Source organism: Mesoplodon bidens (assembly GCF_964165515.1).
Source record: "Mesoplodon bidens genome assembly, chromosome: X".
In the NCBI taxonomy this organism is placed as follows: domain Eukaryota; kingdom Metazoa; phylum Chordata; class Mammalia; order Artiodactyla; family Ziphiidae; genus Mesoplodon; species Mesoplodon bidens.
In genome coordinates this window covers 94,482,277-94,499,866 of record NC_138163.1, presented here as the reverse complement: position 1 = coordinate 94,499,866, position 17,590 = coordinate 94,482,277, and the positions used below count along the sequence as shown (strand labels likewise).

Below are 17,590 nucleotides of genomic sequence, written 5' to 3'. Positions count from 1 at the left end.
TAGGAGCAACCAGCCAAGCTCATTATAGTCATTAATTTAAGCAACATGTTCAAAAATAAATACACAGTCACCCAGATCCTTGCTTCTTATGAGTGGTTGATTAGGAGTATCCACTGGTAATATTTTGTGTATCTCTATGAGCAGTTCATGCCATGGAATATCCGTGCTCTCTTTACTACTGGGATAGTCATTAGTGTCTCTAAAATCTAATCAGATTAGAAAGCCAATTCCAGAAACCCCAGAACCAATTCAGAAACTCATCCTTAAAATTCTGTTCCTCTAGGGGCTTCCCTGGTGGCGCAGTGGTTGAGAGTCCGCCTGCCGATGCAGGGGACACGGGTTCGTGCCCCGGTCCGGGAGGATCCCACATGCCGCGGAGCGGCTGGGCCCGTGAGCCATGGCCGCTGAGCCTGCGCGTCTGGAGCCTGTGCTCCGCAACGGGAGAGGCCACAACAGTGAGAGGCCCGTGTACCGCAAAAAAAAAAAAAAAAAAAAAAAAAAAAATTCTGTTCCTCTAGAACCACTTTCAGTATCAAAATCAGTATTAGGGCTCTCCAGAGAAGCAGAAGTAATAGAATGTAGATAGATAGATAAAGAGATTTATTATAAGGAATTGGCTCATACAATTATGGAGGCTAACGAGCCCCAAGATCTGCAGGGTGAGTTGGCAAGTGGGAGGAGACCCAAGAGAATCGATGGTGTAGTTACAGCCCAAAGGCCAACCCACCCATGAAGAGCCATTGTTTCATTTGAGTCTGAAGGCAGGAAAAAGCTACTGTCCCAGTTCAAAGGCAGTCAGGCAGGAGGAATTCTTCTTTACCTGTTGGGAGGGTCAGCCTTTTTGTTCTCTTCAGGCCTTCAACGGATTGGATGAGGCCCACTCACATCAGAGAGAGCAATCTGCTTTAGTCAGTGTACTGATTTAAATGTTAATCTCATCCAAAAACACCCTCACAGACACACCCAGAATAATGTTTGACCAAATATCTGGGCACCCTATGGCCCAGGAAGGTTGATGCATAAAATTAACCATCACAAGGGAATTCCCTGGTGGTCCAGTGGTTAGGACTCGGCACTTTCACTGCTGAGGGCCTGGGTTCAATCCCCGGTCGAGGAACTAAGATCCTGCAAGCCGCGCAGTGTGGCCAAAATAAATAAATAAACAAATAATTTAAAAAATTAACCATCACAGTATCATAATGGACAACTTTTGGCGTAAAGCTGCAACGTCATCGTATTTCCAGGACCAACTCCATGTCCATAAATGGTGTTTATGTCATGAGAACCATCTCAAATTTGGATTTGGGTGCCCCACAAGCCTCACTCCTCAGCCTAAATGTCTGATTTGCATGCAAAATGATTGAGAGAAGCAACAATGCCAAACAGATGATTCTAGGTTAAAATATTCCAGCAAATATTTCATGAATTACTTTTTATTTTGGAACAATCACAAAGAGAAGTTGCAAGAACAGTACAGAGAATTTTTTTCCTGAACCATCCGAGAGCAAGTTGCAGACCTAGTGCCCCATCACTTCTGAATATTTTAGTGTGCTTTTCTGCAAACAAGGACATTTTCCTACATAACCACAATTCACCCATCAATGTCATGAAATTAATGTTGATCCATCACTACCAGCTAATCCTCAGATCCCATTCAAATTTCACCAGTTATCCTAATAATATCCTATAATTTATAGCAAAAGGAATCAATCCAGGATCATGCATTTCATTTTTATGAATATTTTGAAGCAAGTCTGTGTAGTGAGGCCACAGTGGTAGGAAGATGTAAGGGCTTTGCATCTAGAGTTTGTCCTGAAAAACCTGAGATTCAAATGCTACATTGTTTTATTTATTGTTTTATACAGAGGAGTCTTCATCTGTAAGAGCTTGCCTTTTGATCTGGTTTCCATGGGAAATTGTACTATCAGTATGATGAATCTAATAAAATACAAGGTACTAACCTCCCACGTGTTTTCAGCTTTGTATAAGACAAGGCCTCAGAACATCCCTCTCTGCTGTTTCGTAAGTGTGTGAGCTGATCCAAAGGAAGAATTTTCAAAAGTTTGTGAGCAAAAATAAAAATTGAAAGTTTTTTTCCATGAACGATTCTTCCCTGACAGATTTGTGGAGAGATTAGCTGATTTTTTGGGTCCCTGAATATAGTTTATAGAAGTTTGGAAGGACCATGTGAAAAGAGATTAATGTGAACTGACAGAGTTTGGGGGGGTTCAAAGCAAAAATTTAACTTTGGAAAAGTGAGGTTAAAAGTCATTCCCTGGTAGTGTTGCTGTTATACTTTGAATCATAAAGACAAACATTTTAATGGAGTAGAGTAACATTTGTGAATAACTTCAGGGAAAGAATCATCATTTATAGACTATTAAAATGTTCAACTGGATTTAAATGATTTCAAGAATGAAATAGAAATTCTGGCTAATGGCAGGAAAACCCCATAAATTCTCCTTTTCCATTTACCACCACCTACTTGAGAAAAAAAAGCATTTCTCATTAATAACCACAATCAAGATTTTGAAGAAATCATGAGTAAAAAGTCCTGCTCAGGAATTGTGTGTAGCCATTTCTGGCATAAAACCTTATGTAAAGTGCATATTCAAAAAATATGCTCGAGTATGTCATTAAAAATGTGAAAAGTTTATTTCGATATTATACAATGAAAGACTATCTCCTCTAATACTGTATATTTTATTTTTGTCATAGCTATATAAAATAAATACAGGGACCTCCCCGGCAGTCCGGTGGTAAAGACTCCTAGCTTCCACTGCAGGAGGCACTGGTTCCATCCCTGGTCTGGGAACTAAGATCCCACATGCCACGCAGTGTGGCCAAAAAAACACAAAAAAACAAAGTAGTACATGTTTTCACCAAACCCTTGGTGAAGGGGTTTCCCCTTTCCCATCCTTTTCTCCACACTCCCATACCTCCTCCAAAATGGAGCCAGAGCCACAGCCAGGGTGATGTTTCTTCTGAGCTGTAGGTAGTCTTGCTCCAGCTCTGGGAGCCCCAGGACCAGGACTGAGAACATCTAATAATAGTGGCAGCTAACATTTATTGAGGACTTAATTTATGCCAGACACTAAATACATAATCTTATTTAATTCTCAGAGTAACCCTCTGTGGTAGGTATTATTATTCTACTATTCTCCTTCATTATAAAGATGTGGAACTAAGACTATAAGAGATTAAGTCATTTGCCAAGACTCACACGGCCAGTAATTGATGGAGTCAGGATTTGCACCCAGGTAGTTCAGCAGCCCTGGGTACGTGGCTTCTCCCCTCTGAGTACCCCTCAATGTACCTGCTCCTTCTGGGCCCCTTTCTGCTCCCCTTGGGCCTCAGCTTTTCATCTGCAGTGGTTGGCTGTGTAGAGGGGTCGATGTCAGGGCTGTCCCAGGTCAAGCTACAGGCTGAACAGGTGACCACACAGCAGGACAGGCCCAGCCGGGGCTGCTGAGGTCTACAGTTAGGGGAAGCGGGGAGTAATGAATGTACCAGCCCCTGGTCTAGCCTGACGCTAAGCCCCAGTCTAGGGAAAAGGCCTGGACTTTCACCTACACTCCTGTCTGGAGCTGATCACAGGGCAATACAGCAGATGCCGTCATCCAGGGGACAGGGATATGCTAGAAGGGAGATCTTTAGAAGAGAATGAGGCCTGAATACCAGGTAAAGGGCAGGAAAGGGCTCAATCCCTGCAGCACATCCTGGCAGTAGTTGAGGGGATGAAATGGCCAGAGAGGAGGCTGACCCTCAGGGCATCTCCAGAGCTTGAGTCCCTCTATAGCCAGCAGCAACTCCCAACCCCTCTGGACTATGTCCTTTTGCTCAGACCAAGGCAGACTCTTGGTACCACCTTCCAAGCCCCATCTAGTTCTGTCTCCCACATTTTGCCACTATCATGGCTTCAGATCACCCATTAGCTCTCCCAAGTGTCTCTACCCATCCTGCAAGGTCCACATCCAATCGCACGCCCTGCAGAAAAACTTCTAGGTCCAAGATAAGTTTCCTTTCCTGATGAATTAATTGATTTATTGATTTCCTTTTCTTTTCCTATTTGCCATTCTCAGGGAATCAAGCTAATTTTTAAATGTTATATAGCCTTTTGTTTATATGTGTCCTGGCAAAATATATTGGTGGGGTTTTTTTTTAGCTTTATTTATTTATTTTTCTTAAAGCATTTATTTATTTATTTATTTATTATTTATTATTTTTTCATTTCTGATCTTATTAAGTCTTCTCTCTTTTTTCCTTAGTCAACCTAGCTAAAGGTTTATCAATTTTATTAACCTTTCAAATAACCAGCTTTTGGTTTCATTGATTTTCTCTATTGTTCTATTCTCTATATCATTTATCTCCACTCTAACTTGTATTTTGTCTTCCCTCTGCTAACTTCGGGTTTATTTTTTTATTTTTATTTTTTTAACATCTTTATTAAAGTATAATTGCTTTACAATGTTGTGTTAGTTTCTGCTGTATAGCAGAGGGAATCAGCTATACATATACATACATGCCCGTACCTCTTCCCTCTTGCGTCTCCCTCCCACTCTCCCTATCCCACCCCTCTAGGTGGTCACAAAGCACCGAGCTGATCTCCCTGAGCTATGCGGCTGCTTCCCACTAGCTATCTATTTTACATTTGGTAGTGTATATATGCCCATGCCACTCTCTCACTTTGTCCCATCTTACCCTTCCCCCTCCCCATATCCTCAAGTCCATTCTCTAGTAGGTCTGCATCTTTATTCCCGTCTTGCCCCTAGGTTCTTCTGATCATTTTTTTTTTAAGATTCCATATATATGTGTTAGCATACAGTATTTGTTTTTCTCTTTCTGACTTACTTCACTCTGTATGACAGTCTCTAAGTCCATCCACCTCACTAAAAACAACTCAGTTTCGTTCCTTTTTATGGCTGAGTAAGATTCCATTGTATATATGTGTCACATCTTCTTTATCCATTCATCTGTTGATGGACACTTAGGTTGCTTCCGTGTCCTGGCTATAGAGCTGCAAGGAACATTTTGGTACATGACTCTTTTTGAATTATGGTTTTCTACGGGTATATGCCCAGTAGTGGGATTGCTGGGTCGTATGGTAGTTCTATTTTCAGTTTTTTAAGGAACCTCCATACTGTTCTCCATAGTGGCTGTATCAATTTACATTCACACCAACAGTGCAAGAGGGTTCCTTTTTCTCCACACCCTCTCCAGCATTTACTGTTTGTAGATTTTTTTGATGATGGCCATTCTGACTGGTGTGAGATGATATCTCATTGTAGTTTTGATTTGCACTTCTCTAATGATTAATGATGTTGAGCATTCTTTCATGTGTTTGTTGGTGATCTGTATATCTTCTTCGGAGAAATGTCTGTTTAGGTCTTCTGCCCATTTTTGGATTGGGTTGTTTGTTTTTTTGATATTGAGCTACATGAGTTGCTTGTACGTTTTGGAGATTAATCCTTTGTCAGTTGCTTCATTTGCAAATATTTTCTCCCATTCTGAGGGTTGTCTTTTCGTCTTGTTTATGGTTTCCTTTGCTGTACAAAAGCTTTTAAGTTTCATAGGTCCTACTTGTTTATTTTTGTTTTTATTTCCATTTCTCTAGGAGGTGGGTCAAAAAGGATCTTACTGTGATTTATGTCATAGAGTGTTCTCGCTATGTTTTCCTCTAAGAGTTTAATAGTGTCTGGCCTTACATTTAGGTTCTTAATCCATTTTGAGTTTATTTTTTGTGTATGGTGTTAGAGAGTGTTCTAATTTCATTCTCTTACAAGTAGCTTTCCAGTTTTCCCAGCACCACTTATTGAAGAGGCTGGCTTTTCTCCAGTGTATATTCTTGCCTCCTTTATCAAAGATAAGGTGACCATATGTGCGTGGGTTTATCTCTGGGCTTTCTATCCTGTTCCATTAATCTATATTTCTGTTTTTGTGCCAGTACCATACTGTCTTGATAACTGTGGCTTTGTAGTATAGTCTGAAGTCAGGGAGCCTGATTCCTCTAGCTCTGTTTTTCTTTCTCAAGATTGCTTTGGCTATTCTGGGTCTTTTGTGTTTCCATACAAATTGTGAAATTTTTTGTTCTAGTTCTGTGAAAAATGCTTGAGGTAGTTTGATAGGGATTGCATTGAATCTGTAGATTGCTTTGGGTAGTAGAGTCATTTTCACAATGTTGATTCTTCCAATCCAAGAACATGGTATATCTCTCCAACTATTTGTATCATCTCTAATTTCTTTCATCAGTGTCTTATAATTTTCTGCATACAGGTCTTTTGTCTCCTTAGGTAGATTTATTCCTAGATATTTTATTCTTTTCATTGCAATGGTAAATGGGAGTGTTTCCTTAATTTCACTTTCAGGTTTTTCATCATTAGTGTATAGGAATGCAAGATATTTCTGTGCATTAATTTTGTATCCTGCTACTTTACCAGATTCATTGATTAGCTCTAGTAGTTTTCTGGTAGCATCTTTAGGATTCTCCGTATATAGTATCATGTCATCTGCAAACAGTGACAGCTTTACTTCTTCTTTTCCAATTTGTATTCCTTCTATTTCTTTTTCTTCTGTGATTGCTGTGGCTAAAACTTCCAAAACTATGTTGAATAATAGTGGTGAGAGTGGGCAACCTTGTCTTTTTCCTGATCTTAGTGGACATGGTTTCAATTTTTCACCATTGAGGACGATGTTGGCTGTGGGTTTGTCATACGTGGGCTTTATTATGTTGAGGAAAGTTCCCTCTATGGTTACTTTCTGGAGGGTTTTTACCATAAATGGGTGTTGAATTTTGTCGAAAGCTTTCTCTGCATCTATTGAGATGATCATGTGGTTTTTCTCCTTCAATCTGCTTATATGGTGTATCAAGTTGATTGATTTGCATATATTGAAGAATCCTTGAATTCCTGGGATAAACCCCACTTGATCACGGCGTATGATCCTTTTAATGTGCTGTTGGATTCTGTTTGCTAGTATTTTGTTGAGGATTTTTGCATCTATGTTCATCAGTGATATTGGCCTGTAATTTTCTTTCTTTGTGACATCTTTGTCTGGTTTTGGTATCAGAGTGATGGTGGCCTCGTAGAATGAGTTTGGGAGTGTTCCTCCCTCTGCTATATGTTGGAAGAGTTTGAGAAGGATAGGTGTTAGCTCCTCTCTAAATGTTTGCTAGAATTCTCCTGTGAAGCCATCTGGTCCTGGGCTTTTGTTTGTTGGAAGATTTTTAATCACAGTTTCAATTTCAGTGCTTGTGATTGGTCTGTTCATATTTTCTTTCTTTTTTTTCTTTTTTTTTTTTGTGGTACACGGGCCTCTCACTGTTGTGGCCTCTGCCGTTGCGGAGCACAGGCTCTAGACGCGCAGGCTCAGCAGCCATGGCTCACGGGCCCAGCCGCTCCGTGGCATGTGGGATCTTCCCGGACTGGGGCACGAACCCGTGTCCCCTGCGGACTCTCAACCACTGCGCCACCAGGGAAGCCCTAGTCTTTAATTTAAAGTCTATTTTGTCTGATATGAGAATTGCTACTCCAGCTTTCTTTTGATTTCCATTTGCATGGAATATCTTTTCCCATCCCCTCTCTTTCTGTCTGTACGTGTCCCTAGGTCTGAAGTGGGTCTCTTGTAGACAGCATATATATGGGTCTTGTTTTTGTATCCATTCAGCCAGTCTATGTCTTTTGGTTGGAGCATTTAATCCATTTACATTTAAGGTAATTATCGATATGTATGTTCCTATTACCATTTTCTTAATTGTTTTATGTTTTTTTATTGTAGGTCTTTTCCTTCTCTTGTGTTTCCTGCCTAGAGAAGTTCCTTTAAAATATATTGTTGTGTCTGCATGTATTTGTAATGTATCTAAGGGTGTTTATTTATTTATTTTATTGTTTTGGCTGCATCGGGTCTTAGTTGTGGCACGCGGGATCTTCACTGAGGCGTGTGGGCTCTTTCGTTGTGGCACATGGGCTCTTTGTTGCGGTTCTCAGGCTCCTCTTGAGTTGTGGCGCGTGGACTCCAGAGCTTGTGGGCTCTGTAGTTTGCCACACGCAGGCTCTCTCATTGAGGCGCATGAGCTCAGTAGTTGTTGCACGCGGGCTTAGTTGCCCCGCAGCATGTGGGATCTTAGTCCCTGACCAGGGATCGAACCTGCGTCCCCCGCATTGGAAGGCGGATTCTTTACCAGTGGACCGCCAGGGAAGTCCCTCTAAGGGTTTTACGTTGTATATTTCATTCTGTTTCCTACTTGTTTGCACAGCAGTATATGCTTTTAATTTTTTAAACGTTTTTGTTTTGTAATAATTTCAGACTTAGAGGAAGTTACAAAAATAATAGAGGGGCTTCCCTGGTGGCGCAGTGGTTGAGAGTCTGCCTGCTGATGCAGGGGACACGGGTTCGTGCCCCGGTCCGGGAGCATCCCACATGCCATGGAGCGGCTGGACCCGTGAACCATGGCTGCTGGGCCTGCGCATCTGGAGCCTGTGCTCTGCAACGGGAGAGGCCACAACAGTGAGAGGCCCGCGTACCGCAAAAAAAAAAAAAAAAAAGAAAGAAAAAAACTGATAGAAAGAATTCTCACATACTCTTCACCCAGCTTCCCCAAATGTTACCATTTTACAGAATCACAGTACAGTTATCAAAACCAGGAGATTAACATTGTATAATACTATTAATTAATCTATTCACATTTCACCTTGAACTTTATTCAGATTTTATCAGTTTTTCTCCTAATGTCTTTTTTCTGTCCTAGGATCCCTTGATATATTTAGTTATCATGTCTCCCTAGTCTCTTTTATTTATTTATTTTTATTTATTTTTTTTCCCTAGTATCTTTTAAACTACAATATTTCCTCTGTCTTTCCTTGTCTTTCATAACCTTGACACTTTTGAAGAGTACTGGTCAGTTATTTTGTAGAATGTCCCTCAGTTGGGTTTTTCTGATGTTCTTTCATGATTAGAGTTAGGCTATGTATTTTTGGTCAGAAGACCACAGAAGTGATGCACCCTTCCCAGTCCATCATAACAGGGGGTATAAGATGTTCATATGTCATATTATTGGTGATATTAACCTTCATCACTTGGTTAAGGTGGTGTCTTCCACTGTAAGGTTGCTATTTTCACCTTTGTAATTAGTAACTAACTTGTGATGAGACACTGAAAGTATCTACACAAGTATCCTGTTTTTCACCAAGCTTTCACCCACTAATTTTAGCATCCACTGATGATTCATGCCTGATACAGTTGTTACTGTGGTGTTTGCCAAATAGTGATTTTCTATTTCAATCATTCCTTCTACATTAAAAAAAATTTTTTATTTACTTGTTTATTTCTGGCTGCATTGGGTCTTCGTTGCTGCACGCGGGCTTTCTCTAGTTGCTGTGAGCAGGGGCTATCTGCATTGCGGTGCATGGGCTTCTCATTGTGGTGTCCGCTCTTGTTGCAGAGCACAGTCTCTAGGCATGCGGGCTTCAGTAGTTGTGGCACGTGGCCTCAGTAGTTGTGGCACGTGGGCTCAGTAGTTGTGGCACGCGGGCTCAGTAGTTTGGCTTGTGGGCTCTAGAGTGCAGGCTCAGTAGTTGTGGCTCACGGGCTTAGTTGCTCCATGGCATGTGGGATCTTCCTGGATCAGGGATCGAACCCATGTTCCCGGCATTGGCAGGTGGATTCTTAACCACTGGACCACCAGGGAAGTTCCATGTTCTTTTCATTTTTTTTTTTTTTTTTTTTTTTTCTTTTTGTGGTATGCGGGCCTCTCACTGTTGTGGCCTCTCCCGTTGCGGAGCACAGGCTCCGGACGCGCAGGCCCAGCGGCCACGGCTCACGGGCCCAGCCGCTCCGCGGCATATGGGATCCTCCCAGACCGGGGCACGAACCCGTATCCCCTGCATCGGCAGGCGGACTCTCAACCACTGCGCCACCAGGGAGGCCCTCTTTTCATTTTTGATCCCTTCTTAATTCTCTGGCCCCAGCCCTGGCATCATCCATGTCTCCAATATGTTTAGATAGATTATAAACAGATAAATAGATAGATGCTTTATATATCAGCAATATGTATATATATATATATATATATATATATATATATATATTCACCTGTTCAAAGTGTACAATTCAGTGTCTTTTAGCATATTCACAGAGTGGTTAGACCATCATCACAATCACAAGTTTAAAATATTTTCATCACCCCAACAAGGAAAACCTATACCTGTTAGCAATCACTTCCCATTTCCCTTCAACCTCCGTCTACCACCTCCCTACGCAACCGCTAATCTACTTTCTGTTTCTATAGACTTCCTAGTCTGGACATTTTATATAAATGGAATCATACAATATGTATCTTTTCTTTCTGGCTTCTCTCATTTAGCATAATGTTTTCAAGGTTCATGCATGTTTTAGCATGGGTCCGTACATCACCTATTTTTATTGCCAAACAATATTCCATTGTATGGATATACCACATTTTATTTATCCATTCATCTGTTATAGGCATTTGGGTTTGTTCCACTTTTGGTCTGTAATAAGTAGTGGCAGCAATATACTGTGAGATATATTCAGCAACCTCAACTGCCTTACAGCACTATGGTGTGAAAACTCCTTATTTTTCCTGTCTACTCACCAAGGATGGACACCCAGATTGCTTCTGATTCTTTGCCATCACAAATTTTGATGTGATCAGCACCCTCCAATATGTTTCCTTTGCACCTTTGCAAGAATTTCTTTGAGATATATGTCAAGGTGTGGAATTGTTGGGTCATAGGGTACATTCTTTTTTTTTTTTTTTAGATCAAGGAAAGAATACATTTCTAAAATTCAACTCCTATTTTATATTTTAGGATTTTTGATCTAATTGTCACATAACATTATGTTAGTTTTAGGTGTACCACATAACGGTTTTATATATGTATATCTACTGATGACTTTTTTTTAAACGTTTTTATTGGAGTATAATAGCTTTACAATGGTATGTTAGTTTCTGCTTTATAACAAAGTGAATCAGTTATACATATGCATATATCCCCATATCGCCTCCCTCTTGTGTCTCCCTCCCACCCTCCCTGTCCCACCCCTGTAGCTGGTCACAAAGCACTGAGCTGATCTCCCTGTGCTATGCATAGCCTTACACACACACACACACACACACAAACACTTGGCCGTATTCAGCTTTAACATTTTTTTCACCAGTCTAATAGGTATAACAATATATCTAATTTGTTGTTGTTTTTTGGTTGTGCGGCATGCAGCATCTTATTAGTTCCCTGATCAGGGATCGAACCTGTGCCCCCTGCAGTGGAGCACGGAGTCTTAACCACTGGACCACCAGGGAAGTCTCTCTAGTTTTCTTTTAATTTCTATTTGTCTGATGACTACTTAGTTTGAGCATTTGTTCATGTGCCTGTTAGCTTTATGGCTTGCTTTCCTTTTCATATCCTTTGTAGACCTTTTTGCATCTGAAGGCCTCTCCAAAGTTTTACCTTCCGTGGGGGCTACACTGCTGGTCCCAAACCTGCGGGAAGCCTGGATGTCAGCCAGGGATTCTACACACTATACTGTGGGGGACTCACAGATGCCTCTCTGTCTCTGATTTCTTGACCTGTTTGAACAAACTTCCCTAACTCTGGTCCTCAGCACCCCCTTCTTTTCCAAGCCTCCCTTTGGATCAAGGCCATGGTAGAGTCGTATTCATGCCTCCCTACTGACCCTTAGAATGCAACTCCTGTGCCCTCCACACCCCTCCACTCAGCCCTGTATGTGTCCACAAGCTGTCTTTCCCTCCCCAAAGCTAACCTTTTATCAGAAAACTCCAGAGACAGCCCACTGTCCAAAATCCCCTGAAAGGTTGCTGTGTGGGGTCCTCTCAGGGGAAGGAGGCACTGTAGAAGCTACCAGCAGAACAAGGCATCCAGGAGGTTTCACTCTTGTCAAGGCCTTGGGCTACCTATCTGGAGCACAGCATGAGGATTAAACATGGGGCACCCTCTCCTCAAAGAGGCAAGGGTGTATGGGAAAGATGGAAGAACTTCAGAAGAGCTTGGGGCCTGAGTGCCAGGAAACCACAGGAAGGAGGCAGTGGAGCAGCCAGGACAGGGAGAGAGATACCTACGACCTGCAGTGGTTTTTGAGAAATGATGGCCATGGCCCTGGGGCACCTCCACGGCCAGGCCCCTCCCTCACCAGCCTTAGCACCTAAACCCTTCCAGATTACGCCCTTCTGTTCAAAAGTAGACTCTTGGCACCTCCCCGCCATCTTTTTCTCACACACAGGCTCCTGCCTTTATCGTGGCTGCCTTCCTCTACTCCTGTCCTTATTTGAACCACTTCCCTCCCTCTGCTGCCCACCCCAGCATCCCACAAAATCCAGATCTAATCACAGGTTTTCTAGGGTGCCTTTTCTGGGTCCAAGTCTCCTTCTTTGTCTCCACTTACCTTCCTCCTCAGGAAAAAAGGAGGGACCTTCTGGCAGGTGCCCAAGGGAAGGGGGCTGGAACTGGAGCATGAAGTGGAAGGGAGTCTCTTCACCCTAAAGGGCTGGGTGTCCTCCAACACTGCCTTGAAGCTGCCATCTTTCTGGAGGTCACCATGGTCTGCAGAGCTCACAAGTCAAGGCTCTCAGTGACCATGGCCCTATAAAGTATAAAGCCCTGCAGTTTCCCACTTCATCTCCCTCCCACCCTACTTCCAGTGCTTCGGCCATTCCCTGCAGGACAAGCTGGGCCCTGCTGTCTGGTCTCCAGTCCTTAGCTACTGCCGAACCCTCAGGTTGATTCTCCTCTCTCTCCTTATAATTGGGCACCCTCTGGCTCATCACTCCAGAGAGCTCATCACCACCTTCTCTGTGGGATCTTCCTTTACCCCTTCCCTCAGGCACAGAAAAGTGGAAATATTAAGCTATGAAGAATATATAGAGTTGAAATAGAGAACACAATAGAGGAGGAAAATAGTAGGTTGAATACAGATGAAGAATGAATAAGAATTGGAAGATCAGATTGAAGAATTCTCCCAGAAAGCAGAAGAATAAAAATATAGAAAATATTAAGTTAAGAAAACAAAGAGAAATGGAAAATAGAAGGCCAGCAACTTGATAGTAGTCTCAGAAAAAGAGTAAGAATAAACAAACGAGAGGAGAAAATATTTGAAGGATGGAGGTAAATATGCCAGGATTAAACTTTACTGGATATAAAATCAAATTACAAACATCAATTGTATTTCTGCATATAAACAGATGGAGTTAGAACATAAAATGTTTTAATTAACATTTAAATGGCATTTAAAGATCAATTATTTAGAAATCTTAGAAATATATCTAACAGAGGACGTGTAAGTCCATTATGGAGAAGACTATATAACTTTTTAAAGAGATTAAAGAAGATGTAAATAAATGGAGTGATATACCATATTCACAGGCTGGTGGACTCAATATTACAAAGATGTCAGTTCTCCTCAAATTGATCTACAGATTCAATATAAATCCAATTAAAGCCTAACTTCCTTGATGGTCCGGTGGTAAAGAATCCGCCTTCCAGTGCAGGGGACGCAGGTTCGATCCCTGGTCAGGGAACTAAGATCCCACATGCCGCGGGGCCACTAAGCCCGTGCGCCACAACTATTGAGCTCGTGTGCCTCAATGAGAGAGCCCACATGCAGCAAACTGCAGAGCCCATGCGTTCTGGAGCCCTCGTGCCACAACTAGAGAGAGAAAACCTACACGCCACAACTAGAGAGAAGCCGCATGCCAAAACGAAAATCCCGTGTGCCGCAACTAAGACCCAACGCAGCCAAAAAAATAAGGAAAATAAACAAATTAAAAAAAAAAAAAGCCTAACGGGTACTCATTGTTTTGTGCAACTTGACTCCAAAATTTATATAGAAATGAAAAAGGCCAAAAATAGCCATGACTCCTGAAGAAGAACAATATGAGAGGTTTTGCTCTATCAGATGATCAGATTTTTAAAATAAAGTCATAAAAATTAGGACCGTAGTATTGGCACAAGGATAGAAAACTAGTCCAGTGGAACAAACAGCTCAGAAGAAGACCCATGCATAGTTGCATAGTTGATTTAACAAAAATGTGGCACTGGAGAGCGGTGGTACCAGGGCAGTTTTTTCAATAAATGATGTTGGGACAATTGGGTGTCCAAATAGGAAGACAAGCAAACAAACACACCTAAATCGGATGTTTACCTCACCTCATATATCTAAAAAATCAAATAATTCACAGACAGATTATAAACCTAAATGTGAAAAGCAAAGAAGATAACACAGGAGAATATATTTTTGACTTTGGGATAGTAAAAGATTTTTTAAACAAGACACCAAAATTACTAATGATAAAAGGAAGGGATTGATAAAATGGACTACATTAAAAATAATAACGTATTTTCACCTAGAAACACTATAAACGGTGCAAAGGTAAACTACAGAATGGGAAAAGATATATTTGCATCCCGTAAAACAGTCAAAAATTTCATATCCAGATTATAAAATGAAATCCTACAATTCAACAAAAGATCGGTAATCAATAGAAAAATATTTGACGGGGAATTCCCTGGTGGTCCAGAGGTTAGGACTCCGTGCTTTCACTGCAGAGGGCCTGGATTCAATCCCTGGTCAGGGAACTAAGATCCCACAAGCTGCCAGAAAAAAATTTTAATTAAAAAAAAGAAAAAGAGGGCTTCCCTGGTGGTGCAGTGGTTGAGAGTCTGCCTACCATTGCGAGGGACACGGGTTCGAGCCCTGGTCTGGGAGGATCCCGCATGCCGCGGAGGAACTAGCCCCGTGAGCCACAATTACTGAGCCTGCGCGTCTGGAGCCTGTGCTCCGCAACAAGAGAGGCCGCGATAGTGAGAGGCCCGCGCACCGCGATGAGGAGTGGACCCCACTTGCCGCAACTAGAGAAAGCCCTCGCACAGAAACGAAGACCCAACACAGCCATAAATAAATAAATAAAAATTTAAAAAAAAAAAGAAAAAGAAAGAAAAATATTCGAAAGAGTTGAAGGAGCACATCACAAGAGAATATCCAAATGGCCAGTAGGTATATGAAAAGGTGCTCAATTTCGTTAGTTATCAGGGAAATGCCAATTTAAACTACATGAGGTACTATGCTCCTCAGATTGCCAAAAGTTAAAAATCGACAGTACCAAGGACTGGTAAGGATGTGGAACAACAGGGCCTCTTATACTCTGCAGAACCTAAAGTTGCTCTAAACAATAAAGTCTATATTACAAAAACAAGAAATATCTGTATTTCTTCTAGTCACCGGACTGATGTAGCCTGAAATCAGACATAAAGCCAAATCCTGTAGGTTGCTGAATTACAGTGCCAGTTGAATTCACAAGATCTCCAGGTCTCTTATGTGAAATAAAAGTCTGCTGGTTGCTGGAAGATTGGGACCTTGGGAATTGGAATTGGAACATCAAGGTTGATTTGGATCGACCTGAGTTCCCTAAACACCAGCCCCCACTGAGTCTCCCTTGGTGGCAGAGGCAGCCCTTCCTCCCCAGTCTAATGGGGCTGGACCTGCCTGCATGACTTGGGGACCCTCTAAGGATTTTGCTAATCTTTCTCAGGATCCATTCATATCACCCCTTGGTGCCTCCATACCCATTACTGGATTCAGATTCCTGCATGTCCCAGGGAAAATAGAGTCAGACCTGTGAGGAGAAAGCCTAATTTATGTTGACAGAAACCTCAGTGATATATGTGGGAACTGATTCTATGCATGATAGATCAGAGAGAAATAAATGTAATTATAGATTGGGCCAAACGTTTTTTATTGTGGTAATATATATATAACAAAATTTGCCATTTTAACCCTTTTCAAGTGTACAATTAGGTGGCATTAATTATATTCACAATGTTGTGCGACCATCACCATTATCCGATTCCAAAACTTTTTTTTATCACCCCAAGCAGGCACCCATTAAGCAGTAACTCCTGCCCCTAGCTCCTGGTAACATTTAACCTACTTTCTGTCTGTATAAATTTGCCTATTCTAGATATTTCATACAAGTGGAACCTTAAAATATTTGTCCTTTTTTGTTTGGATTATTTCCCCTAGAATAATATTTTCAGGGTTCATCCATGTGATAGCAAGTCTGAACTTCATTCCTTTTTATGGCTGAACAGTATTTCAGTATTTGTATGTACTACATTTTGTTTATCTGTTCATCTGTTGATGAACACTTGGGTCATTTCCACCTTTTGGCTATTGTGAATTACAGTGAATGAATATTGGTGTACAGATATCTTTTTGAGTCCCTGTTTTCGATTCTCTTGAGTATATACCTAGGAGTGGAATTGCTGGGTCATATGGTAATTGTCTTTAGCTTTTTGAGGAACTGCCAGGCTGCTTTTACACAATGGCTGCATCATTTTACATTCCCACCAGCAATGTACAAAGGTTCCAATTTCTCCACGTCCTCTCCGATGTTATTTTCTGATGATGATGATGATTATGGCCATCCTAGTGGCTGTGAAATATTATCTCATTGTGTTTTGATTTCCCTATCCATAATAACTAATGATGTTGGGCAACTTTTCATGTGCTTGTCGGTTATTTATATATCTCCTTTGGAGAAATGTCTATTCAAGTCCTTTGCCCATTTTTAAATTGGGTTGTTAGTCTTTTTGTTGTTGAGTTGTAGGAATTCTTTATATATTATGGATATTAAACCCTTATCAGATAAGATTTGCAAATATTTTCTTCCATTCTATAGATTGCCTTTTCATTTTCTTGATATTATCCTCTTGATATTGTCCTTTGATGCACAAAAGTTTTTATTTTTATGAAGTCCAATTTATCTATTTGTCCTCTTGCTGCTTGTGCTTTTGGTATCACATTTAAGAACCTGTTGCCAAGTCCAAGGTCATGAAAATTTACCCCTATGTTTTCTTCTAAGAGTTTTATGGTTTTAGCTCCTGTATTTAGGTTGTCGATCCATTTTGAATTAATAGTATATGGTATGAAGTAGGCGTCCAACTTCATTCTTTTGCATGTAAAAATCCCGTTGCACCAGCGCCATCTGTTGAAGAGACTGTCCTTATCCCATTGAATGGACTTGGCACCTTAATCAAAAACCACTTGGCCATTTGACTTTTTTTTTTTCAAGATTGTTTTGACTATTGAGGGCCCCTTGAAATTCCATATGAATTTGAGGATTGGCATTTCCACATTTCTGCAAAAATGCTGTTGGAATTTTGATAGAGATTTTGCTGAATCTGTAGGTTGCTTTGGGTTGTATTGACATCTTAATAAAAAATCTTCCAATCCATGAACACAGGACGTCTTTCCATTTATTTAGGTCTCCTTTAATTTCTTTCAGCCATAGTTTATAGTTTTCAATACACAAGTCTTTTGCCTCCTTGGTTCAATTTATTCCTAGATATTTCTTTTAGATGCTATTGTAAATGGAATTGCTCTCAATTTCATTTTAAAACCCAGCTGATTTTTATGAGTTGGTCTTGTCCCTTGCAGCTTTGCTGAATTTATTAGCTCTAAGCCTTTTCTGCATCTGAAATGCCTTTTCTGCATCAATTGAGATGATCACATAGGTTTTTTTCCCTTTGTTCTATTAATGTGATGTGTAACCTTGATTGAT

The 17,590-nt window shown here is 41.0% G+C and overlaps 1 protein-coding gene across 4 annotated transcripts in view; it reads left to right on the top strand.

Moving 5' to 3' along the window:
• The window catches only part of KANTR (KANTR integral membrane protein), a 60,569-nt gene that overhangs the window by 35,475 nt on the left and 7,504 nt on the right, over positions 1 to 17,590 (top strand). The window lies entirely within an intron of this gene.